Genomic DNA, 25,829 nt, shown 5'->3' with positions numbered 1-25,829 from the left:
ACCTTTACTGCTGAGGATAGTGTCTAATACATTCAAGGTACAAAGTATGGCTATTTGTTGAGCCTCTGGTGTGGGAGATGGCAATGAACAAAATGAACTCTCTGCTTTCATGAAGATTATATTCTATGGGGGAGATGAGGGGCTGGAAAGACAGATAAAAATCAAGAGGTAACGACCACAGAAGAATATTAAAGCAAGATAGGAGAATAGAGACTAATGGGGAAGAGAAACTAAGTGGAGGTGGGCAGAAAATACTGACTGAAAGGTCTATGTCTGTTATAATAGAAGATGCTTGTTATATTCCTCAATATTGTTTTCTCTGCCAATGTACATACTTGACATAAATTTATAAACTCAGAGTTTGCAAGCAGGATTCAGTTAGTGTTTCTTGAATATGAATGACATTTCCACTGTTACTATATAAAGTAAGCAAATCAGTCATTATAATTGTCTAGTAATCCTCTAAAAAACTAAGTTTTTTTTAAACCAGTTCCATAACTTAGAGTGAGTGCATTTGAAAGGTACATTTCACATCCTTCTCTGAACTTATTTATGATGTGGTTCTTTTGCAGCTATTACTGAAATCTACATCTGGAAAAGCTAAAACAGAGAATATATTTGGGCTTCTCTTCTGGTTTACTTCTAGAATGTGCAAATGTGAATATCAAAAGAGGAGAGATAGCTTGTGTAAAATTCTTATCTGTAAAACTGCCCCTTTCTCAGTCTTAAAGCAAATCAAATCAATTAGTTGATGAAAACTAAAATTTTCCATAAGTTGGCAAAAAGGTTAAAAATCGGTTAGGTTGCTCTTGCCTAGCTAAAAGCTTTAATTTATAGCATCCTTTTCCTGTATTCTAATGCTGCATCTTCCTTTTAAATACTTTTTCTTAATGTGGAGAGCATTCACTCCTTTTAAAATTTTATGTACCCTATCATATCTGCCGTGATTAACTGATTTATAAGTGAACTCCTTCCAAGACCTTCCCTTCAAGTGGTTGTGTCCTAATTTGAACCGTGAAAGTCCACTTTTTGTCTCCTTTGCTGTGCGTCATGAACTTCTCAGAATGTACTTCTCTTACCCTCCAGAAAGACAGCAGATCTCTTGGGGTGGCTATCAATTCGTGTGTGTACTCTTCAAGAATGGTTCCCTGATGTTCTTTGTCCAGAGAACTTTGAGTAAACCTCCAGTCCCACTTAATAAAGGTGGTGTCTGTGTGAAAAGCCTTGTGTCTCCACTCTTGGCCCCGTTGCAATAAAGATTTAAGAGACCGGCGTCCAAAGTGAAAGCAGAAGACAGGTTTATTAAAGAAACAGTATACTCTCTAGGGGAGAGCAGGCCGTCTCCCAGATGGAACTGGCACCTAGTTGTTTGGGGATTGCATATTTATTGGGTCTTTCTGGGCTGGCAGGAACTGTGACATACAGTGAGGTGGTCTCTAATGGAGGCTGCTTCTAGTCATTGGGGGACTCCTCCCACAGTTTGGAAGAGGGAGTTTTTGGTCCCACAAGGTGTTTGCCAAACTGTCAGGACAGCCTTTCTCCATTGAGTCTTAGGGATTACTCTGGGCAGAGATGGAAGAGGAGATCCCTTGCTCTTTTGGTCTATTAGCGTCATGGTCTAGGAAGCCACAAGGTCAGGATGTTGTGTCCCCAGGCTTCTAATGTGTAACCTATTTATCACCATCCTTACCTCCAGGTCATGTCTCTATCATTCCCTCCTCAAGGACTTGGGACTCTGACTTGTGCATTCTATCCACTGCTCCTATCTAGTTTCTACCTACGGTGGCGTCTCCCTAAATAATACTAATACTAATACTAACACTATATTAATGGATACAGATACACATCGGATTTGATTACTGAAACAGTTCATTTTGAAGTGGCATATTATCACTATTTTCTTTCTAATCTTTCTTCCTATTCCCAACCTCACTCACTGCCCCAACTTGGGGTCCCTATTACAAATTTATGAGACACTCCTCCTTACCTTCACACACATGCACACACACACACACACACACATTGTGATATTTTAAGTATACTTTTCTAAAATTATATGAATGTTATCAAAATTTCAATGTATTTTGCAACTGATTTTTACTAAACATTTTATTTTGCGTAGTATCCATGTGGTTAATTATAGAAGTATTTTCCTTTAATTCCTATATGGTGCATAGTATGTCTACACCACATTTATCCATCCATTACTAACAACATTGTCATTATTTCCATATTTTAAGTCTATAACCAATGGCACAATGTGTATTCTTGTATATATTCTGCATATCAGTGTAAAAACTTCTGGATTAGCATGCGTGGATTGTTGGGGTATGCATTTCCCCCTTAACTGAAATTGACACAGTTCTCTGTTATAAATGAATGATTTACATGAATACCTGCAGTATGATTTTTTTTCACAGCCTTACTGTCTCTAGATTCTAATTCAACTTATTTTTTCAAGTTTATTTGGGTAAATACAGGTAATTTATTGTTAGTTCCTCTGATCAATAGTGAGATTGAGTGCCTCTTTATATTTATTGACCATTCACTTACATATTCTGCAAATGCGCTGTTTCTTTATCTATTTTTCTTCCAGATTATACACATTTTACTTTTAAATTTCTGAGAACTTACATATATTCTAGATATTAACTTACTAATATTTGCATTAGTTGTATGCTTACTAATACAAATTTTATCTATTTTACATGTCATGTAAAATGCAAATATCTCTTCTCAGTCTACCAGTTAATTTTGAAGTTTATATGTATCTTATATACTATAAAAAGGAGTTACATTTTAATATAGTTATTTTTTAAATCTTTTCTGCAAGGCTAATATTTTGAGGTATTCAAGAAAATATTCCTTAGACTGAATGTGTACACTTCCCAATATCAAGCATTTTGTATTTATTTCTCTCATAAATTCGTCAGCTGCTCTCTCTAGTCAATATAAGAATATATCTTAATATTGTTTATAAATTTGCCTAACCCAATATTTGTATATTGTGCTGAGCTGTTTCAGGTTTAGCACAGTATTTCATAATATCCTTCAGAAAGGACTCTTGGAATACATATTTCCATGTGCTCAACGTTCTCTTTGAGGAGCAGTGATACAATTTTGGGATATGAGATGGCCTGGATATGGAACTACAATATGGCATTTAATATACATTGAATCTGAGGCTCATGAAGGCTTTGCATCAGAATAAAAAAAAAGATTTATAGATGAATATAAATGAAAGAAGAGAAAATAAAAATACAAAGGTTAAACTGAAGAGAAATTTCACAGGCTGCCATAAATTGGATTTATCCCGATTAAACTTTTTTTTTTTGTTCAAAAACTGACAATACCTTTCACCTACTTCACAGCCAGAGTGGTTGTTTGCCAAAGGGTAAAAATGAAGTGTTCTTGAATATTCTGCTTAGCCAAATAGAGTAAAATATATTTCATAGGTAGTTTGTTGGAAATTCAGCTTAACCAAGAGATTTTGGCAAAGTTCCTCTTTGTTGCCTTCTCATTGTCTCTAATTGCTCTTCCAATTACTAGGATGAGAAAATACAAACATCTGCCTGATAAAACAACAACAACAGCAACAACAAAAAAAACCTGTAAAACAAAATGTATTCCCACGTAACAGATGCTCATGAAAACCAGCAAAACAAGGAATGGGGTAGAATCATTAATCTCTTTAAAAACATTTGTCTGATTTTCTTTTGACTGAGACTGATTTCTTTAGGACTCTGATTCATGGAATTGTGCTTATTCTCATGGGTGATTATATATTATTTTGGTTATTATTGCGATTACTGTTGTGTGAAATGAATTTGGCAGTCCCAACATAGTGTTAATTTCCATTGTTCTCACACAGTGTGACACATTGGAATCAATGGTGGCAGAACAACTGAAATTGGATAGAAAAGTCACAGTAGATTTATGTTCCCTGGACACTCGTTTCCTATTTTACTGCCAGAAGAAAACTGAAGTGGTTTGTTGACTTCCCTGATAAATCACAGAAAAACATGGTAAACAGGCTGATGATTTGAATTCCTTAATATTCGCCTCCAAGAAAAAATATAAAGGCTTGCATATATACTGCTAGAGTGAGGAATGTATTATACAATTTCAAAAAAAATTCAAAGGACTTTAAAATAAATTTATCAGAGTTTATTTTGTAACATATATTGCACTTTGCTTTTATATATCTAATAGAATATTATTTTTTCCTAAGAGAATATTCTTTTTTTTTTTTTTTTTTTTTTTTTTTGTATTTTGAGCACTTTATTTAGGAAAGAATTCATCATTATAAAATATTTTAATCTCATTATTTTTTGTTTGAGATAGAGTAAAGTCTATTTTTGAAAAAAAATATTCAATAACACATTTTGTTTTGTTTGACTAAATTTTTTTTCTCATGTTTACAGTGTTTTAAATTTTATTTATTTTTTTTTTTATTTTATATTTTATTTTTTTTTATATGAAATTTATTGACAAATTAGTTTCCATACAACACCCAGTGCTCATCCCAAAAGGTGCCCTCCTCATTACCCATCACCCACCCTCTCCTCCCTCCCACCCCCCATCAACCCTCAGTTTGTTCTCAGTTTTTAAGAGTCTCTTATGCTTTGGCTCTCTCCCACTCTAACCTGTTTTTTTTTTTTTTCCTTCCCCTCCCCCATGGGTTCCTGTTAATTTCTCAGGGTCCACATAAGAGTGAAACCATATGGTATCTGTCTTTCTCTGTATGGCTTATTTCACTTAGCATCACACTCTCCAGTTCCATCCACGTTGCTACAAAAGGCCATATTTCATTTTTTCTCATTGCCACGTAATATTCCATTGTGTATATAAACCACAATTTCTTTATCCATTCATCAACTGATGGACATTTAGGCTCTTTCCATAATTTGGCTATTGTTGAGAGTGCTGCTATGAACATTGGGGTACAAGTGGCCCTATGCATCAGTACTCCTGTATCCCTTGGATAAATTCCTAGCAGTGCTATTGCTGGGTCATAGGGTAGGTCTATTTTTAATTTTCTGAGGAACCTCCACACTGCTTTCCAGAGCGGCTGCACCAATTTGCATTCCCACCAACAGTGCAAGAGGGTTCCCGTTTCTCCACATCCTCTCCAGCATCTAGAGTCTCCTGATTTGTTCATTTTGGCCACTCTGACTGGCGTGAGGTGATACCTGAGTGTGGTTTTGATTTGTATTTCCCTGATAAGGAGCGACGCTGAACATCTTTTCATGTGCCTGTTGGCCATCCGGATGTCTTCTTTAGAGAAGTGTCTATTCATGTTTTCTGCCCATTTCTTCACTGGGTTATTTGTTTTTCGGGTGTGGAGTTTGGTGAGCTCTTTATAGATTTTGGATACTAGCCCTTTGTCCGATAGGTCATTTGCGAATATCTTTTCCCATTCCGTTGGTTGCCTTTTGGTTTTGTTGGTTGTTTCCTTTGCTGTGCAGAAGCTTTTTATCTTCATAAGGTCCCAGTAATTCACTTTTGCTTTTAATTCCCTTGCCTTTGGGGATGTGTCGAGTAAGAGATTGCTACGGCTGAGGTCAGAGAGGTCTTTTCCTGCTTTCTCCTCTAAGGTTTTGATGGTTTCCTGTCTCACATTTAGGTCCTTTATCCATTTGGAGTTTATTTTTGTGAATGGTGTGAGAAAGTGGTCTAGTTTCAACCTTCTGCATGTTGCTGTCCAGTTCTCCCAGCACCATTTGTTAAAGAGGCTGTCTTTTTTCCATTGGATGTTCTTTCCTGCTTTGTCGAAGATGAGTTGGCCATACGTTTGTGGGTCTAGTTCTGGGGTTTCTATTCTATTCCATTGGTCTATGTGTCTGTTTCTGTGCCAATACCATGCTGTCTTGATGATGACAGCTTTGTAGTAGAGGCTAAAGTCTGGGATTGTGATGCCTCCTGCTTTGGTCTTCTTCTTCAAAATTCCTTTGGCTATTCGGGGCCTTTTGTGGTTCCATATGAATTTTAGGATTGCTTGTTCTAGTTTCGAGAAGAATGCTGGTGCAATTTTTATTGGGATTGCATTGAATGTGTAGATAGCTTTGGGTAGTATTGACATTTTGACAATATTTATTTTTCCAATCCATGAGCAGGGAATGTCTTTCCATTTCTTTAAATCTTCTTCAATTTCCTTCATAAGCTTTCTATAGTTTTCAGCATACAGATCCTTTACATCTTTGGTTAGATTTATTCCTAGGTATTTTATGCTTCTTGGTGCAATTGTGAATGGGATCAGTTTCTTTATTTGTCTTTCTGTTGCTTCATTGTTAGTGTATAAGAATGCAACTGATTTCTGTACATTGATTTTGTATCCTGCAACTTTGCTGAATTCATGTATCAGTTCTAGTAGACTTTTGGTGGAGTCTATCGGATTTTCCATGTATAATATCATGTCATCTGCAAAAAGCGAAAGCTTGACTTCGTCTTTGCCAATTTTGATGCCTTTGATTTCCTTTTGTTGTCTGATTGCTGATGCTAGAACTTCTAGCACTATGTTAAACAGCAGCGGTGAGAGTGGGCATCCTTGTCGTGTTCCTGATCTCAGGGAAAAAGCTCTCAGTTTTTCCCCGTTGAGGATGATGTTAGCTGTGGGCTTTTCATAAATGGCTTTTATGATCTTTAAGTATGTTCCTTCTATCCCGACTTTCTCAAGGGTTTTTATTAAGAAAGGGTGCTGGATTTTGTCAAAGGCCTTTTCTGCATCGATTGACAGGATCATATGGTTCTTCTCTTTTTTTTTGTTGATGTGATGTATCACATTGATTGATTTGCGGATGTTGAACCAGCCCTGCATCCCAGGAATGAATCCCACTTGATCATGGTGAATAATTCTTTTTATATGCCGTTGAATTCGATTTGCTAGTATCTTATTGAGAATTTTTGCATCCGTATTCATCAGGGATATTGGCCTGTAGTTCTCTTTTTTGACTGGGTCTCTGTCTGGTTTAGGAATCAAAGTAATACTGGCTTCATAGAATGAGTCTGGAAGTTTTCCTTCCCTTTCTATTTCTTGGAATAGCTTGAGAAGGATAGGTATTATCTCTGCTTTAAACGTCTGGTAGAACTCCCCTGGGAAGCCATCTGGTCCTGGACTCTTATTTGTTGGGAGATTTTTGATAACCGATTCAATTTCTTCGCTGGTTATGGGTCTGTTCAAGCTTTCTATTTCCTCCTGATTGAGTTTTGGAAGAGTGTGGGTGTTCAGGAATTTGTCCATTTCTTCCAGGTTGTCCAATTTGTTGGCATATAATTTTTCATAGTATTCCCTGATAATTGTTTGTATCTCTGAGGGATTGGTTGTAATCATTCCATTTTCATTCATGATTTTATCTATTTGGGTCATTTCCCTTTTCTTTTTGAGAAGCCTGGCTAGAGGTTTGTCAATTTTGTTTATTTTTTCAAAAAACCAACTCTTGGTTTCGTTGATCTGCTCTACAGTTTTTTTAGATTCTATATTGTTTATTTCCGCTCTGATCTTTATTATTTCTCTTCTTCTGCTGGGTTTAGGCTGCCTTTGCTGTTCTGCTTCTAGTTCCTTTAGGTGTGCTGTTAGATTTTGTATTTGGGATTTTTCTTGTTTCTTGAGATAGGCCTGGATTGCAATGTATTTTCCTCTCAGGACTGCCTTCGCTGCGTCCCAAAGTGTTTGGATTGTTGTATTTTCATTTTCGTTTGTTTCCATATATTTTTTAATTTCTTCTCTAATTGCCTGGTTGACCCACTCATTCGTTAGTAGGGTGTTCTTTAACCTCCATGCCTTTGGAGGTTTTCCAGACTTTTTCCTGTGGTTGATTTCAAGCTTCATAGCATTGTGGTCTGAAAGTATGCATGGTATAATTTCAATTCTTGTAAACTTATGAAGGGCTGTTTTGTGACCCAGTATATGATCTATCTTGGAGAATGTTCCATGTGCACTCGAGAAGAAAGTATATTCTGTTGCTTTGGGATGCAGCGTTCTAAATATATCTGTCAAGTCCATCTGATCCAATGTCTCATTCAGGGCCCTTGTTTCTTTATTGACCGTGTGTCTAGATGATCTGTCCATTTCTGTGAGTGGGGTGTTAAAGTCCCCTGCAATTACCACATTCTTATCAATAAGGTTGCTTATGTTTATGAGTAATTGTTTTATATATTTGGGGGCTCCGGTATTCGGCGCATAGACATTTATAATTGTTAGCTCTTCCTGATGGATAGACCCTGTAACTATTATATAATGTCCTTCTTCATCTCTTGTTACGGCCTTTAATTTAAAGTCTAGTTTGTCTGATATAAGTATGGCTACTCCAGCTTTCTTTTGGCTTCCAGTCGCATGATAAATAGTTCTCCATCCCCTCACTCTCAATCTAAAGGTGTCCTCAGGTCTAAAATGAGTCTCTTGTAGACAGCAAATAGATGGGTCTTGTTTTTTTATCCATTCTGATACCCTATGTCTTTTGGTTGGTGCATTTAATCCATTTACATTCAGTGTTATTATAGAAAGATACAGGTTGAGAGTCATTGTGATGTCTGTATGTTTTATGCTTGTAGTGATGTCTCTGGGACTTTGTCTCCTCACAGGGTCCCCCTTAGGATCTCTTGTAGGGCTGGTTTAGTGGTGACAAATTCCTTCAGTTTTTGTTTGTTTGGGAAAACCTTTATCTCTCCTTCTATTCTAAATGACAGACTTGCTGGGTAAAGGATTCTCGGCTGCATATTTTTTCTGTCTAGCACCCTGAAAATCTCGTGCCAATTCTTTCTGGCCTGCCAAGTTTCAAAAGAGAGATCAGTCACGAGTCTTATAGGTCTCCCTTTATATGTGAGGGCACGTTTACCCCTTGCTGCTTTCAGAATTTTCTCTTTATCCTTGTATTTTGCCAGTTTCACTATGATATGTCGTGCAGAAGATCGATTCAAGTTACGTCTGAAGGGAGTTCTCTGTGCCTCTTGGATTTCAATGCCTTTTTCCTTCCCCAGTTCAGGGAAGTTCTCAGCTATGATTTCTTCAAGTACCCCTTCAGTACCTTTCCCTCTCTCTTCCTCCTCTGGGATACCAATTATGCGTATATTATTTCTTTTTAGTGTATCACTTAGTTCTCTAATTTTCCCCTCATACTCCTGGATTTTTTTATCTCTCTTTTTCTCAGCTTCCTCTTTTTCCATAACTTTATCCTCTAGTTCACCTATTCTCTCCTCTGCCTCTTCAAGCCGAGCTGTGGTGGTTTCCATTTTGTTATGCATTTCGTTTAAAGCGTTTTTCAGCTCCTCGTGACTGTTCCTTAGTCCCTTGATCTCTGTGGCAAGAGATTCTCTGCTGTCCTGTATACTGTTTTCAAGCCCAGCGATTAATTTTATGACTATTATTCTAAATTCACTTTCTGTGATATTATTTAAATCCTTTTTGATCAGCTCATTAGCTGTTGTTATTTCCTGGAGATTCTTCTGAGGGGAATTCTTCCGCTTGGTCATTTTGGATAGTCCCTGGCGTGGTGAGGACCTGCAGGGCCCTTCCCCTGTGTTGTGGTGTATAACTGGAGTTGGTGGGCGGGGCCGCAGTCAGACCTGATGTCTGCCCCCAGCCCACCGCTGGGGCCACAGTCAGACTGGTGTGTGCCTTCTCTTCCCCTCTCCTAGGGGCGGGATTCACTGTGGGGTGGTGTGGCCCGTCTGGGCTACTTGCACACTGCCGGGCTTGTGATGCTGGGGATCTGGTGTATTAGCTGGGGTGGGTAGGCAAGGTGCACGGGGGCAGGAGGGGCAGGCTTAGATCGCTTCTCCTTAGGTGATCCTCTTCAGGAGGGGCCCTGTGGCAGCGGGAGGGAGTCAGATCCGCTGCCAGAGGTTTGGCTCCACAGAAGCACAGAGTTGGGTGTTTGCGCGGAGCGAGCAAGTTCCCTGGCAGGAACTGGTTCTCTTTGGGATTTTGGCTGGGGGATGGGCGGGGGAGATGGCGCTGGCGAGCGCCTTTGTTCCCCACCAAGCTGAGCTCTGTCGTCAGGGGGCTCAGCAGCTCTCCCTCCCTTTGTCCTCCAGCCTTCCCGCTTTCCAAGCAGAGCTGTTAACTTATGACCTCCCAGACGCTAAGTCGCGCTTGTTGTGGGAACACAGTCCTTCAGGCCCCTCCGCTTTTGCCAGCCAGACTCGGGGGCTCTGCTTGGCCGGCGAGCCACCCCTCCGCCCCGGCTCCCTCCCGCCAGTCCGTGGAGCGCGCACCGCCTCGCCGCCCTTCCTACCCTCTTCCGTGGGCCTCTCGTCTGCGTTTGGCTCCAGCGACTCCGTTCTGCTAATCCTCTGACGATTTTCTGGGTTATTTAGGCAGGTGTAGGTGGAATCTAAGTGATCAGCAGGACGCGCGGTGAGCCCAGCGTCCTCCTAAGCCGCCATCTTGCCGCTTCCTCTCCTAAGAGAATATTCTTAATGACCTTGCATTTCCTCCATGAGGTATGTTTAAAATATTAATTGAAATTTGAAAATTTCCAAGTTTAGATGGTGTATTTCATTAAATTTCTATTATTTGAGGTTTTCAAATTACATATGTAAAAACAGACCCATTAGAATTGTCTAGATAACCAAAAAAATGTTAGACATTAGCTCAAAATAACCTATCCATCTCCCACTACCAACATTAGAAAAGTTACATATTTGTCATTTAATTGATGGTTTTATTTTGTCTCTGTCTTGCCAAACAACTAGTTGAATTTCTTCCCACATAATTCATTTTTTTAACATAACTGAGACAAATGATCAGGTGTTATGTTTAAGGGAGAGAATAAATAGCAAGGCAGTTAAGTAAATGAGGAAAAAGGCCTAAGATTAAACTTAAGTAATTGGTTTGGTGGAAGATAATGCTTTATTCCTAGGACTGCCTTATAATTGCCCATTGACAGTCTATGAAGTAAAATAACTGAATTTGCCCACTGTATTAGCAATTAAATTGTTTTTTAAAAAGACACACTGATAACGTATTGATGATAAATGTTCTCATGGCTACAAATGCATGATGGAGGTCTATAATTGCAACATGCGGTCTCTCTTAGTTGTGTCCCCTGCTCATGTTAACATTTCTAGTCCTTGTTCGCATTTGCTCCACAAGAATCTCGACCTTTCAGCTCTGCGGAATGTCAATATTCAAATGCTTTATTCTGCAAGTCTGCAAGACTACAGCTTAATTCAATAATACTTATGCTTTTAAAGTTCTTTTAAAACAGGTATGTAGGAACTGACACCATATAAAAACAAAGCAAAGTTAATCTCAATGATCTTTTTTTAAGTAACAAATCTCAATTTTGATAAAAAATTCTTATGAATATCAACCTCCGTGCAATCTTTGAAACAATATTAAGCATCTGTACTTCAGGTGCTAAGTATACAGAGTACAGCACAGAAACACATACCTGCCCCTGGCCTTGTGGAGCTTACATTTCAACAAGAGTTGGAGCTCAATAACACACAAGTAATTAAGATATGAGTGGCTGACAAGGTGAACTATTTTCTAGTTATCATCCGATAATCAACTAATGTGATGCTGAACAATTATTCCAATGAAATGGTTCTCAGTCTTCTTATCTGTAAAATAAATCTGCTACAATTTCCAAGGATACTAAAAATTAGTAAAAACATTTAAGTCAATGTGAAACGAAAATAGGTACTGCCCGGGGCTGAAGCAGTACTTAATGATGGATTTTGATTGTGCTAAATGCCTCAGAATGTAATATAGGTGACTAAAGGTATGATGGAAGTCCCCCTCATAATCAATATGGCTTTTTGAATTTTTGCCTTATAATGGTGAATGACCTTTAAAGGAAACATCATCATATTGTGCATTTTCAGCTCAAAAAAGCCGAGTTGAATTCTGGGGATCTACTAGTTGATACTATCGCATACTTTGAACAATGAACTAACTAATGAATCTCCATATGATTACGTGATGCTATTACTCCCCCACGATCCAAAAATATATGCGTGGACTGCTACTCTCCTAATAGGCTTTTGACAATGTATAATTTGTTTGGGAAAAATATAGTATTAACACATGATAGCTGAACCCACACAGGACACCCCAGTGAAGCCATACTCAATGGCACTTTTCAGCGTAGCCACTCTTCCTACTACATCCCTATCTTTGTTAAGGTGGAGTTGTGACGCAAGCTTTCTGTTCTGTGTTCCCCAGTACTCAGTTTAGTTAATACTAAGGTCACCATTTACTAGTTACTGGGATATTACAGTCAGAAACTGATGTTTACAAAAATCCAATTCAGATTCCCAGCACGAGATTTGCATATTATCTCTCATTCTACTCGGTTATTGCCCTAAATAGTACTTTATACCATCTTCTTTCATTCTGTTACTGCTGTTTTTATTTATTTCTTTGCCTCTGGGAATCTCACCTTTTTGACTGCTATCTTTCTTAATAAAACAGCATTATTATAGCCTTTTGATCATGGTGGTAGTTTGTGTCAGCCAAGGCAAGAGTGATCTGCTGCCGTTCACAGGAATCACGAAGATTTAGAAGAGGGTTATAAATTTTACTTCTATCTCCCTCCTGTTAGTGCTTATCAGTGAAACAATTCCAGAGCTGATGGAAATGAGACTGTAGAATGTGTATCCATAAAACTTGATCATCTTCTGCCCCACAAATGATACTGAGAAGAAATACTTTGCTATTGCTTCTAGGCAACAGGAAATAAAAGAATTGGGAATGGTAGCTCCAATCTGTGGGGGATTATCAAGTGATCCTCTTAAATATCACTGTGCCCATTCCAATTTGCTAGTTACCAATCCCTCTCCCCATAAATAAATATTAACTCTTTAAAACAGGTTAGTGTAAAATCAGAACCTGTTTAATATTAAAGATGCCTTCATAAACAGATATGTACAAATATGATGTAATTCAATTGCTAAGTATATTTAACGCAAATATTTTCCTACTTAGTTATTTCTCGTAACGCCAGTTTTCCAATTAAGTAAGATTTGCGTTTACCATCTGTTCACATTTTAGTAGGCCTGTTGGATAATTAAAAATGCATCCTAATCTGCAGTCTTCTAAATATCATGTTTTTATTATTGGCACTAGAAACAAAATCAATGAAAATATGAATCTAGTGGTTCTAGATTGGTCAAAATACTATTTATATAATCTCAGATTTTTCCTCAAAAATTGTGTGCAATTTTTAATTTTTTTTTCAACGTTTATTTATTTTTGGGACAGAGAGAGACAGAGCATGAACGGGCGAGGGGCAGAGAGAGAGGGAGACACAGAATAGGAAACAGGCTCCAGGCTCTGAGCCATCAGCCCACAGCCCTACGCGGGGCTCGAACTCACAGACCGCGAGATCGTGACCTGGCTGAAGTCCGACGCTTAACCGACTGCGCCACCCAGGAGCCCCTGTGTGCAATTTTTAAACATCTACTTCTGAATCATACATTTTAAGCTTCACTCAAGTGCTTTGAATCACCTAAATTTTATTCATCACATCTGCACATTTCACCTGTAGCATGGTCACAAATAAGTGAAGAACATGAAATTCAACTCTGATTTTGTCTACTGCACCTTGATCTTATAACTAGGCATTTGTGGTACTACTCTCTAAAATAAACCTTGCACAACTCTCCACAGGATGCTGATACATTTCTTGGGCAATAGGAATACTGTGTATTGTTTCTCTATTCTCTGAATTCTCAACAAAATTATAGTGATAGTGTTAAAAATGAAGACTTAGTCATCTCCTAAAATGACTTAGTCATCTCCTAAGTCATCTCCTAGTCATCTCCATTAGCAGAGTCTCTTCTCTCCAGAGATTTTTCTTCTATAATACCAGCCTGTAGATTGGAAATACAAGGTTTAAATCTGAGTCTGCTCTATAGAGAAATATCATGTCTCAAAATTCCTAAGATGTTTTAAAAGTAAAATTTAAGTTGTTTTTCTTTTTAAGTTTATTTATTTATTTATTGAGAGAGAGAGAGAGAGAGAGAGAGAGAGAGAACCAGCAAGGGAGGAGCAGAGAAAGAGGGAGAGACAGAGTCCCAAACAGGCTCCTCATTGTCAGCTGGGACTCCATCCCACCAACAGTGAGATCATAACCTAGCTGAAATCAAGATTCGGATCTTAACTGACTGAGACATCCAGGTGTCCCTAAAATTCATATTGTAACATACAAAGTTTACATTCATTTTGCAGTTATATGAAAAATGGAAACGATATAGACACATATATGTATATTTTTCATCCATCAGTTATGTTTTTAATGTTACTTTTTAAAATAAATGCAGAGGGCTTTAAAGACCATTTAAAAATTGGAAATTCTTGAAGACTCTGAATAATATTAACAAACACATCTTTTTGTTCCTGTATTTATTTGAAACAGTTTCCAATATGGCAATTCCAAGTTTTATTGGTGATGTTAGTCCTCAGTGGGGTGGAGTAGATTGCATAGTGTTTAAAGAAATGGAATTTGGAATTAGACTAACAGGAGCTTAGATTAACAATTTCGTTACATGAAATCTTGAACAATTTTCTTGTCAGATCTGAATGAGCCTCAGTTTCATCATCTGAGGGGAAAAACAACAACAACAACAACAACCAGGGAGTGACCTAATGAATGCATAATATTTAACAAAGTGTGTAAATAAATAAACCTTCACTTAGAGGAAGTTATTATTACTAAGGTTCAATATGTACCATATTAAGAGAACTTTGTGCTCAAACACTTAAAGAACTTAACTAAAAGCAGCACTGTTAATATCATAAAATTTCTAGGGAGAAACACATATCCTCTGCTCTCTCTGTTCTATAGAGGAGAGTTGACTTCAATTCTCTAGAAGAAAAAAATCTGAGAGCAGCTGTAGTTTCCACCCAATGCCAAATCTCTCTAGTTCAGTGAGAACTGAACAGAAGGAAACACATGTGAATAAGTAGCTTAGGAACTCCTGAGTTCTCTTTGGAGATCTTTGGAGAAGCTGATCCTGGATGCACGTATTCACCTCTGCCAGGAGGTAAGTGTTCTACCATCCTTTGGGTAGCATCTACAGTTGTCCTTCTTTACCTGCAACTATATGAGTAAATTCAATTCAGTGATGGAGGTCTGATGAAGCACACCTTCTCTTAAACCTAAGGTATGTTATTAATCAGGTTTATCGGAGATATAGCATATTTAATCTTCATTTCTCAAGTTGCGTTTCTTAGTTCTCAACTGGTTTTAGCCTTGGAATGGGCAAAGCAGAGGTGTAATTATTTGTCACCCTCAAAAGAGCTCCAATAAATAATTTCCCAGCATCTATTTCTATAACCATTTTCCAAGAAACACTCTTCACTACTTTCACCAAATTATTGTTGAAAAAATATAAAACTTCTACCCAATTTAAAATTTTGAATAATCTTAACAGTGAGAGGACACTGGATACAGTAGAAATAGAATGAGGATGAAGTAGATGTTTTGCTTGGCAATGTTTTATTTTAGTCAATCTATCAATATTTTTTAAAAAATATATGTTTTAATTTTTAATGATGTTAAGAAGTAATTACTGTTGAAGAGCATTACAAGAAATATATTCTAGTCTCCAGCATTCCTACTTATTGAAAATGAAACATAGGATACTGAGGATAAATGAGAAAATTATTAAAACCAATGTGGTACTCATTGAATCATCACAGATGATTTGTAATTATCACAAAATACATTTCCCAATAAATCAGAATAAATGAGTTCAATAGGTATGAAGAAAAATGCATTTCTATTTGCAAAGAAGGAATGATTATAGCCTACTAAGTCATTATTCATAATTGAAAATCAGTTAATTTGCAGAAGCGAGTATTTAGTAAATTACTTGCTCATATGATCAGAACCTAAATTTTTTCACATAAGAAAAATATTTAAAACTTTCCTCATGTTTCTATTACATAAAATAATACTCATTATTCAAAACTTTTTCAGATAAGAAATACATATTGATATAAAATATATATCTAATGTGCCAGAATATCATGTTTCTCTTCTCCTTTACTAACGGAAATCCAGGTTTGTTGGAAGAACGACTTGCCTGAATAAAAAGCTATATTTTCTAGTGTTTATTGCAAATAGGGACGGCTAGTTGGCTAAATTGTAGCTAAAGGAATAGAAGTAAAAGTTGCTGAGTTGTCCTTCTAGAAGTGTTCCTTAAAAAGGGGACTGTCCCCTTAGGCAAACTTTTGCCCATGTCTCATTGTTCTTGCTTCCTGGACCATGAATATGTCTTAGGCTTCAGCAGTCATCCTGTAAACATCAGGATAAAGGCTGAAGAGGGCTGGAAGGAGCCTGGGTCCCCAGTGCCTCAGTCGAGTTATCAAAGCGGCTTTCGGTATTTTCTTGAAGACTTTTCCATTATATGAAAGTAAAATAAATACAAGACTTAAAATGTTTTCATTTTGTTTCCTTCAACATACTACTGAAATCAATTCTTAATACAAAGGAATTCTATACCACCTTTAACCAAGTGTAGTTTGGGGAGAGATTGAGATACATAGAAACATTCTTAGTAAGTACATAAAAGCTTGGATTGAGAGTAACCTTTTTTCTGCCAGTGTTCCACAAGACAAACAAATATTTCTAATAAATTTTAACTTCATGAACAAGCGATGTCTTGAAATACGAGTAGAACCAGACACCGAATGTCACATGATCACAATTGAGTCAATGGTTCTTAAAATTCGCTTTGATATACAAATGCTTTGGAATACAAGCATGTTTCTGGAAAGGATTATGCTCGCAAACCAAGGTTTTACTGTATATTGTTTTTCTATGTTACATAGAAAATCATCACAAAATTAGAGGCTTAAAACCACACCATTTACCATTTGTTATTTCTCTAACTCTACTAACTTATTATATCTATTAACTTTCCCAGTTTCTGTGTGTCGGAAGTCTCAACACAGCTCAAGTGAGCACTCCTCTTTCAAGCTCGCATGGTTATTGGCACATTTCAGTTCCCTGACATTGTAGGACAAAAAAAAAAAAAAAATAGCTTGCCATGTTGCTCTCTTTCCCCGGGCAGTTCAGCCCCTGGGCAGCTTTTTCTTCAAAACCAGCAGGAGAGTCTACCTAATTCATATATAGACAGATAATCATGTATAACCAAATCATGGGGATGACATCCCATGCCCATCACCTTTGCCATATGTTACTTATACAGGTGAGTCATGTGTCACATCCACTCAAGTGGAGAGTATTACAAGGAATAACACCCAGCAATTGGAGAACATGGGTTCCATATTAGAATTCCGCCTACCATTCCCAGTACACAAACATATTTTTGCAAAGGGATTCTGAGTTTCTACATCTTTTTCTGCATTGGTGTACTAGAGAAGATATTCTAGATGGCTCTTCAGAGAACCTCTTTCTAACACTTTGAAGAACTCCTTAAACATAGATCTTAGAATAAACCCATCACAAAATATATTCACTAGCTCTTCAAGTCTAAACCAAGGTCAGATCTAGCTTTCCAGGGATAAAATTTCATACTCAAGTAGAAAAAGCTTCAGCCAACCCAAACTGCTCTTTATCAAAAGTTTCCAAACTTAATACCTAGAGTTCAAGATTTATTTCATCACAAACCCACATCATAGAAGTTCACAATGAAAAATACCTAGACAGAGACATCTCCCTAAATTTAACACTAAGAAGATTATCTCTCCTTCTTTTTGTGTATGATTGTTATTTGAGGTATATGTATCAGTGATACTGGATAATAAATATGCCTGTTACATTTTTCCCATGTCTGTGAACATGCAGAACTCTGTTCTTTCTTTTCTATCCTGATATGTATCACACTTTGTTGTAATTAGCAGTTTCCTCATTGACTTCCCCTTCTGGACTAAGAGCTGAGATACTGAGCTCTCCAAGGACATGGGGGTCCTTCAATCAATGCTGGCATCTTAGCACTGACCCAAGTAGAGGCTTTACTCCCACTACCGTTATTTCACTGAAACTGAAAGAGTGATGCCTTCATTAAAAAAAAAAAAAAAGTTATGCATTTTAAAGTGGTCATAACTTGTTTACCTAACTTCTTTAAACAAAATATCACTTTATATAAGAAGATATTTTAATATTCTTTAGAAACAAAAAGAAAAGTAACACATTAATATATGTTCTTAGAGGCAGGGACCCAGTTAGAGGACTGACCTAAAATCTACGCTAGAGATCTGAGGATAGTTTATATACTTAAGGCAGATTAGTTAATAGGGACATGGTGTCCATGTGCTTGGCTTACCTGAACTCTGGATGAGTTAGAGTTTAAAGTTTTAGACTGTACCAAGATGAATTTACTCTTGCACCTTTAGAATAAAGATTCTTGTGCTAAGGCACTTCCCATGAAAACCACAGCAGTATTCTATGCATTCAAAAAGCAACACAAGAAACAGCATTACTGGTAGAAATCCTTGCTTGCTCAGCTCTCTACCAAAATAAAAGTTAAATGTGTGTACTTTTTATGTTGGAATCTCAGAATTTCATTTTGTTTGAATGTCAGAATCAAGCAGATCAATCCTGCTGTGAATTAGGCTGGCTACTTTAGCATATAAACGTCCAAGAGGTGTTATAATAGATGGTGCTTTCAAAACATGAAAAAAAGTGAAAGGTGTATTGTGATAGATAAGCTTTTCTACCCTGCCTCTCTTACACAAATACAGATGTATCCGGACATTTCAAATTATTAATTTATATATATATATATATATATATATATATATATATATATATATTTAATCTATTTCATTATGAGTTTAATTTCTTATAATGAGTATAAATTCTGAAAGCAAAATAAAAATCATACACCAAGATAAATTTCACGTACTTTTGTATTGTGTGGATATAGTTATATTAGCATGACCAAAGTATGGAGAAAACTATATATTTTAGTGGCATAAACTGTATGGTATGTGAATTATATCACAATAAGGCTGTATGTTGTTATTGTTTTGAGATCCCTTAGGAGAATGAACAAGCCACACACTGGAGGAAATCTCTGCATAACTCACATCTGGTAAAAGACTGGTATCTAAAATACACAAAGGACTCTTGAAACTCAACAATAAGCCAACAAACAAACCATTTTTAAAATGTTTATTTATTTTTGAGAAAGAAAGTGCAAGTTGGGGAAGGGGTAGGAAGAGAGGGAGACACAGAGTCCAAAATGGGCTCTAGGCTCTGAGCTGTCAACACAGAGCCCAACATGGGGCTTGAACTCACGAATTGGGAGACCATGACTTGAGCCAAAGTCAGATGCTTATCCAACTGAGCCATTCAGGTGCCCCTAAACAACCCAATTTTAAAATGATCAAAAGATCTAAGAGATACTTCACCAAAGAAGTTACACAAATGGAAAATAAGCATATGAGGTATTATTCAACATCAGCTATCAAGAGAGAAAATTAAAGCAATGATGTATCTCTGTACATCTATTAGGATGGCCAAACTCCAGAACATTGGTAACACCAAATGCTGGAGAAAATATGCTGCAAAAGAAACCCTTATTCATTACTGGTGGAAATATAAAACAATACAGCCACGCTGAAAACAGTTTGGCAGTCTTCTGCAAACCTAAACATAATTATCATATGATCCTTAGTGTTTACTAGAATACATTAAAAAGTATGTCCACATAAAACCTGCGCATAAATGTTTAATAGCAATTTAATCCATAATTGCCAAAACTTAGAAGACACAAAGATGCCCTTCAAGGTGAACAAACTGTTGTACAGTGATAGAAGAAATATATTCAGTGCCCCTCCAGGAAAAAGCTATCAAGCCATGAAAAGAATGGGAATTTTAATTTTGTATTGCTAAAGAAATAAATCTATCTGAAAAGGTGATGTACTATATAATTCCAATTATGTGACATTCTTGACCAAAGAAAACTAAAGATACAGTAAAAAGATCAATAGTTGCTTGGGGCACCTGGGTGGCTCAGTCGGTTAACTGTCTGACTTTGGCCCAGGTCATGATCTCACAGTTCATGGGTTCAAGTCCCACACTGGGCTCTGTGTTGATGGTTCAGATTCTGCAGCCTGCTTTGGATTCTGTGTCTCCCTCTCTCTCTACCCCTCCCCCGCTCATGCTCTGTCTCTCTCTCCTTCAAAAATAAATGTTAAAAAAATTAAAAAAAAAAGATCAATAGTTGCCAAGCGTTCTAGGGAAGGGAGAGGGGGATGAATAAGTGAAACACAGGGAATTGTTAGTGTAGTAAAATTTTTCAATATGATACTGTTAGGGTGGATACAAGTCACCATACATTTGTTAAAACCCATAGAATTTACAACAAAAAGAATGAACCCTAATGTAAAGTATGGACTTTAGTTGATAATAATATGTCAATATTGACTCATTGATTGTAACCAATGTGTGCCACACTAATGCATGATGTTAATAATGGGGGAAACTGTATATATGTTTGGGGGTCAGATGAAGTGGTATGTGGGAGCTCTATACTTTCTGCTCAATTTTTCTGAAAATTTCAAATTACTTTAAAAATAAAGTTTATTAATTAAAAAATTTTAATTTTCATATATATATATGTGTGTATGTGTATATATATACATATATATATATATAACGGATTATAGAAATGAAAACATACAAGAACAGAAATAACAAAATGGAAGGGCCCAGTGGTAGAGATGACAGTTGACTGAATCAGTGAACTTGAGGACAGATTCATAAAATTTACCCAACCTGAACAGTGAAGAGAAACGAGACAAGAAATGGAGTTTCAAGGATCTGTGGGATAACAACAAAATTCCCAATATTCCTAACATCACAATCCCAGAGGGAAAAGAAAAAAAAATGACATTAAAATACTATTTTAAGCAGTAATATAGATGCAAACTTTCCAAATTTGGCAAAAACACAAATTTACACATTCTGGCAGTTGACCAAATCCCAAACAGGATAATCCCAAAGAAATCTATGCCAAAGGCACATCATATTTACACTTCTAAAAGCTAGAGAGGATAAAACACAAAACAAAACAAAAAACAAACAAAAAGCAAAAAAAAAAAAAACAAAAAACCCACGAACCTTGAAAGCAGCTAGAGAAAAATGATGTATTACCAGTAGGTAAAGAATGTCAGAGAACTGAATGCCAAAGAATGCATCTGAAATCATGGAGGGCAGAACAAAGTGATACACAGTTTTCCAAATGCTGGAAGGAAACAACTACCTATTATGAATTCTGTATCTGGTGAAAACTATACCCTCAGGAATGAAGGGGACATGAGGAAATTCTCAGATGAAGGAAAACTAAAGAATGTTTTGCTACAAGACCCACTTTAAGATTGGCTGAAAGAAGTTCTTTGAGCAGAAAAGACATGATGAAAGAGAGTCCCAGAGGATCAGTGTGGTACGTAGGGCAGAAGTATACGCACACACAATACAGCGCCCTTTCCTCGTGGATTTTATGTCATGTTGGATGGTTGAAACTAAACTTATAACATCTGATAATCATGATAATGTTTTACTAGAGAATGTCAAGGGATATAAGTAGAAATGAAATTTTCATACTTGACCTGAAGTGGTAAAACACAGAACATGTAGACTGCACTGTCACACATGTATATTGTAATACCCATAGCAAGTACAACAGATACAACGCAAATACAATACTCAAAAACACTGTACGGATGGTCTCCAACTTATGAGGGCTCAATTTCGGATATGTCAACTTTATGATGGTGCAAAACTGATACGCATTTAGCAGAAACTACTTTCAATTTTGTATTTGGATCTTTTCCCAGGCTAGCAATGTTTGGTAGAGTCTCTTGTGATTCTGGGCAGTGGCAGCAAGCTGAGCTCCCAGCTCAGCTGACTGAGCTCCCAGTCAGCTACACAGTAACATAGTTGGGCCATAACCCTATCATAAATTGAGGAATATCTGTGGATAAAACAAGACAAAATCTTTAAAAAAACTACTCAAGTAACACACAGGAAGTCTTGAATAGAGGAAACAAGAAATAAAGAAAATAATAAAAATGGCAGAGTAAAGCACTAATGTATCAGTAATCACTTTAGATGTATAAGATATAAATACACAAATCAAAAACCAGACATTGGATTTTAAAAATTGTCCCATATATATTCAAATTATAAGAAGCTCACTACAAATTCAATGATATTGACAAATTGAAAGTAAAAGAATGGAAAAAATAAATGCCATGTAACATTAATTTAAAACATTAATTTAAAACAAACGTAAATGGCTATATATGTATATACCTATATGTAAATTAGACCATAGAACAAATAAAATTATATGAGACATAGAAGGACATTAAATAATGATAAAAGTTCAATTCAGCAGGAAGACATAAAAGTGTACACACTAAAAAATAAAACTTCAAAAATACATAAAAACTGAGTTGAAAAGAGAAATAAACAAATCCACAATTACAGTTTTCAACACCCCTCTTGGAAACTGATAAAACTACTAGAAAGAAAATTTAAAAGGACGTAGATGATCTGAAGAACACAATCAATAAACAGTATCTAATTGATATATATATTGAACAATCCACTCAACAACAGGAGAATACACAATTTTATTTTAGGCACCAATAAGACATTCACCAAGATAGGTCATATTTTGTATCCTAAAACAAGCCTCAATAAACTTAAAAGAACTGGCATCCCACAGAGTGTATTCTCTGATGATAATGGAATAAAACTAGAAATCAATAACAGAAAGGCAACAGAAACCTATTGTACGTTCTAAATTATTCATTGATTAAAAGAAATATTTCCTAGTAGCCCCTGCTTCATTGTGTGTTTCTGTATACCTGTGTGTGTACTGAACAATTTAAAGCAAACAAAAAATGCGATGTAAAAGTGTTTAGGATGATACTTGCAGAAGAATAAACAGAATTAGGCGCCTAATTTCAGCTGGCCCACCCGAGGCCCCCTGAGCGCCAACCCTAGTCCCAGGCGCGGTCCCGTTTCCGCTCCAACAAGATGACAGAAACTATCAAGAACCAAGAGAAACTCACCAAACTGCAAGCACAAGTGTGCATTGGTGGGAAAGGAACTGCTCGCGAAAGAAGAAGGTGGTTCATAGAACAGCTACAGCAGATGATAAAAAAACTTCAGTTCTCCTTAAAGAAGTTAGGGGTAAACAATATCTCTGGTTTTGAAGAAGTATGTTCACAAACCACGGAACAGTGACCACTTGAACAACCCTAAAGTTCAGGCATCCCTGGCAGTGAACACTTTCACCATTACAGGCTGCGCTGAGACAAAGCAGCTGACAGAAATGCTGCCCATTATCTTAAACCAACTTGGTGCAGACAGTCTGACGAGGTTAAGAAGGCTGGCTGAAGCTCTGCCCAAACAATCTGTGGATGGAAAGGCACCACTTGCTACCGGAGAGGGTAATGATGATGAAGTTCCAGATCTTATGGAGAATTTTGATGACGCTTCCAAGAATGGAGCAAACGGAGATGAGTCAACTTCTGAAGAAGATAAAACTTGAAGAAGTTACTGGGAGCTGCTATTTTATATTATGACTGCTTTTTAAAAATTTTGTTCATGGATCTGATAAATTCTAGATCTCTAATATTTTTAAGCCCAAGCCTCTTGGATACTGCAGCTCTTTTCAGTTTTTGCTTATACACAATTCATTCTTTGCAGCTAATTAAGCTGAAGAAGCCTGGGAATAAAGTTTGAGACAAGATTAATAAAGTTCTTTGCCTAGTAAAAAAAAAGACTAAACAGAGTCATTATTGTAATGATGGTTAAAATTATTAAGTCATTGTTTACCTTCTCCCTATAAATATACCTAATAGTTCTTGTTTGGGTAAGGTGATTATTCACATGTGTTATCTAATAAAAATACATCAATGTTCCAAGTTAAATCTTGTATTGAATTGGTTTATTAAAACAACCAATTGGGGGAAATTAACAGAAGGTGGTCAAAAGGTACAAATTTACAAATATAAGGTAAATAAATACTAGGGATGTAATGTGCATGATGACTATGCCTACCAGTGCTGTGTGATATACACAAGAAAGTAAATCCTCAGAGTTCTCACAACAAGGAGAAACATTTTTCCCCTTCTTTCTTTTCCTTTTATTGTATCCATATAAGAAGATGGATATTAGCTGAACCTACTGTAGTAATCATATTTATAATATTTGTAAATCAAACTATTATGTTGTATGCCTTAAACTGATATAGTGATGTATGTCATTTATTTCTCAATGAAACTTGAAAAAAAAAGACAGAATCTCCCCCCCTCACACACACACACACACACACACACACACACACACACGTAGATATTTATATGTATATCTATACCTATCTACATCTAGATGGAGAGAGAGAGAGAGAGAGAGAGAGAGAGAGAGAGAGAGAGATAATACCAGTTTACTCATCCTGGAGTAGCAGGAAAGACATTGCCTATTCCTTGGAATGATTTTACAGAGAATGTAGAGTAAGATCAGAGGAAATGGGTGTTCATACATGTATATGTGTATGTGTACTGAATGCTAAGGGTAGCTGTACAATTTTGCTATGTGATTCAAATGTGATTCATTCACATTCAAATGTGATTGAATGCAATTTGAAAACTTGAGGGTTTACATTACTAATATTTAATATGCAATCATTTATTTTTAGTTTGGTCTAAATGAGATGGGATTTCATATCTTTTTAATTTTATTAACTTGGGCTGTTATGGACCAAACATTTATGTTCCCCCCAAAATCATATATTGAAGCTCTAATACTCAGTGTGATGGTATTTAGTGGGGCCTTTGGAAGGTAATTAAGCTTAGATAAGGTCATGAAGGCGGAGTCATCCTGATGGAATATGCTTTTATAAGAAGAGGAGGAGACACCAGGGCTTTCTTTCTCTCTTCTATGTGAAGATACAGTGAGAAGGCAACAGTCTGCAAACCAGGAAAAAGGCTCTGACAAGAACCCAATCATACTGGCATCTTGATCTTGGACTCCCAGCATTCAAACTTGTGAGAAAATAAATATCTGTTGTTAAGCCACCCAGTCCATGGTACTTTTTTTCTGGTAGCCCAAGGTGACTAAGATGGGTGTGATAGGTATTGAGAGGAGGAAGAATCTAGAAATCTTAATCTGCAGAATAAAGCAGATACAAAAAGTTGCCTGGCATTTTAATTTAAATTATGACATGAATGATAGGAAGTCAGGGAACTTTGCAAAAAGCCAAGGTAAGACTTTCAGGAGGAAGGAACAGCAAATGCAAAGCTTGTTGAATATTAATGAAAATACTAAGGAGGCTGCATATTCAGAGCATCAAAAGTGAAGAAGAGACTGTAGAAAGAAATTGATATTGGAGGCTGGGTTGGAGTCAAATTGTGCAGGGTCTTTTCAGACTCAATAATATGTTGGCTATTATTCTCCTTGCATACGCCATTAAAAAGTCTGAGCAGAGTTTGGTTTACACTTAAAACACTTTCTCACTGGGAGGTTGGGGTGGTGGGAATGGAATAAGAAAGACCAGGAAGGAGGCAAGTGTAGAAAACAATGTGAGAACTGATAGTATTGTGAATTAGGGTTATGTCATTGAAGGTAGAGAGTTCAAACTATACTTGTTGAGTAGCACTCACAGGATTTCCTAATGGATCAGACTTCAGAGACTTTTATATAAGCAACAAGATGGTTGGTGGTATCCTTAAATAAAATGAAAGGCTGGGGAGAAACAGATTTAGGAGGGGGAAAAAAGAGCTCCAATTTGGACATGCTGACTTTGATATGTGAGTTTTGATGAAGACTGTCTCACTGACCAATTTTAGTCCTCTTTTCAATTAGGCTTCATCTTGGACCTGTCCTCAGCCT

The 25,829-nt window shown here is 36.7% G+C and overlaps 2 long non-coding RNA genes and 1 pseudogene across 3 annotated transcripts in view; 2 read left to right on the top strand and 1 right to left on the bottom strand.

Moving 5' to 3' along the window:
* The window catches only part of LOC123384391, a 547,325-nt gene that overhangs the window by 11,096 nt on the left and 510,400 nt on the right, over nucleotides 1–25,829 (bottom strand). Inside the window, exon 6 of one of the 2 annotated variants that reach the window (XR_006595432.1) lies at nucleotides 14,925–15,047. The exons of the other annotated variant lie outside the window; for it this stretch is intronic. This is a non-coding gene — a long non-coding RNA (uncharacterized LOC123384391). Of the gene's footprint in view, nucleotides 1–14,924; nucleotides 15,048–25,829 lie in introns of those variants that run through there. 2 annotated transcript variants of the gene reach the window in all.
* Nucleotides 14,859–25,829, top strand: part of LOC123384399 — a 69,434-nt gene continuing 58,463 nt past the window's right edge. The window contains exon 1 of the long non-coding RNA XR_006595437.1: nucleotides 14,859–14,991. This is a non-coding gene — a long non-coding RNA (uncharacterized LOC123384399). The remainder of the gene's footprint in view (nucleotides 14,992–25,829) is intronic.
* Nucleotides 22,956–23,719, top strand: LOC101099265 (annotated as a pseudogene).

The sequence above is a fragment of the Felis catus genome, chromosome A1 (assembly GCF_018350175.1).
Source record: "Felis catus isolate Fca126 chromosome A1, F.catus_Fca126_mat1.0, whole genome shotgun sequence".
NCBI lineage: Eukaryota > Metazoa > Chordata > Mammalia > Carnivora > Felidae > Felis > Felis catus.
The sequence above is the reverse complement of the archived record's forward strand: the minus strand, read 5'-3'. Positions and strand labels throughout refer to the sequence as shown.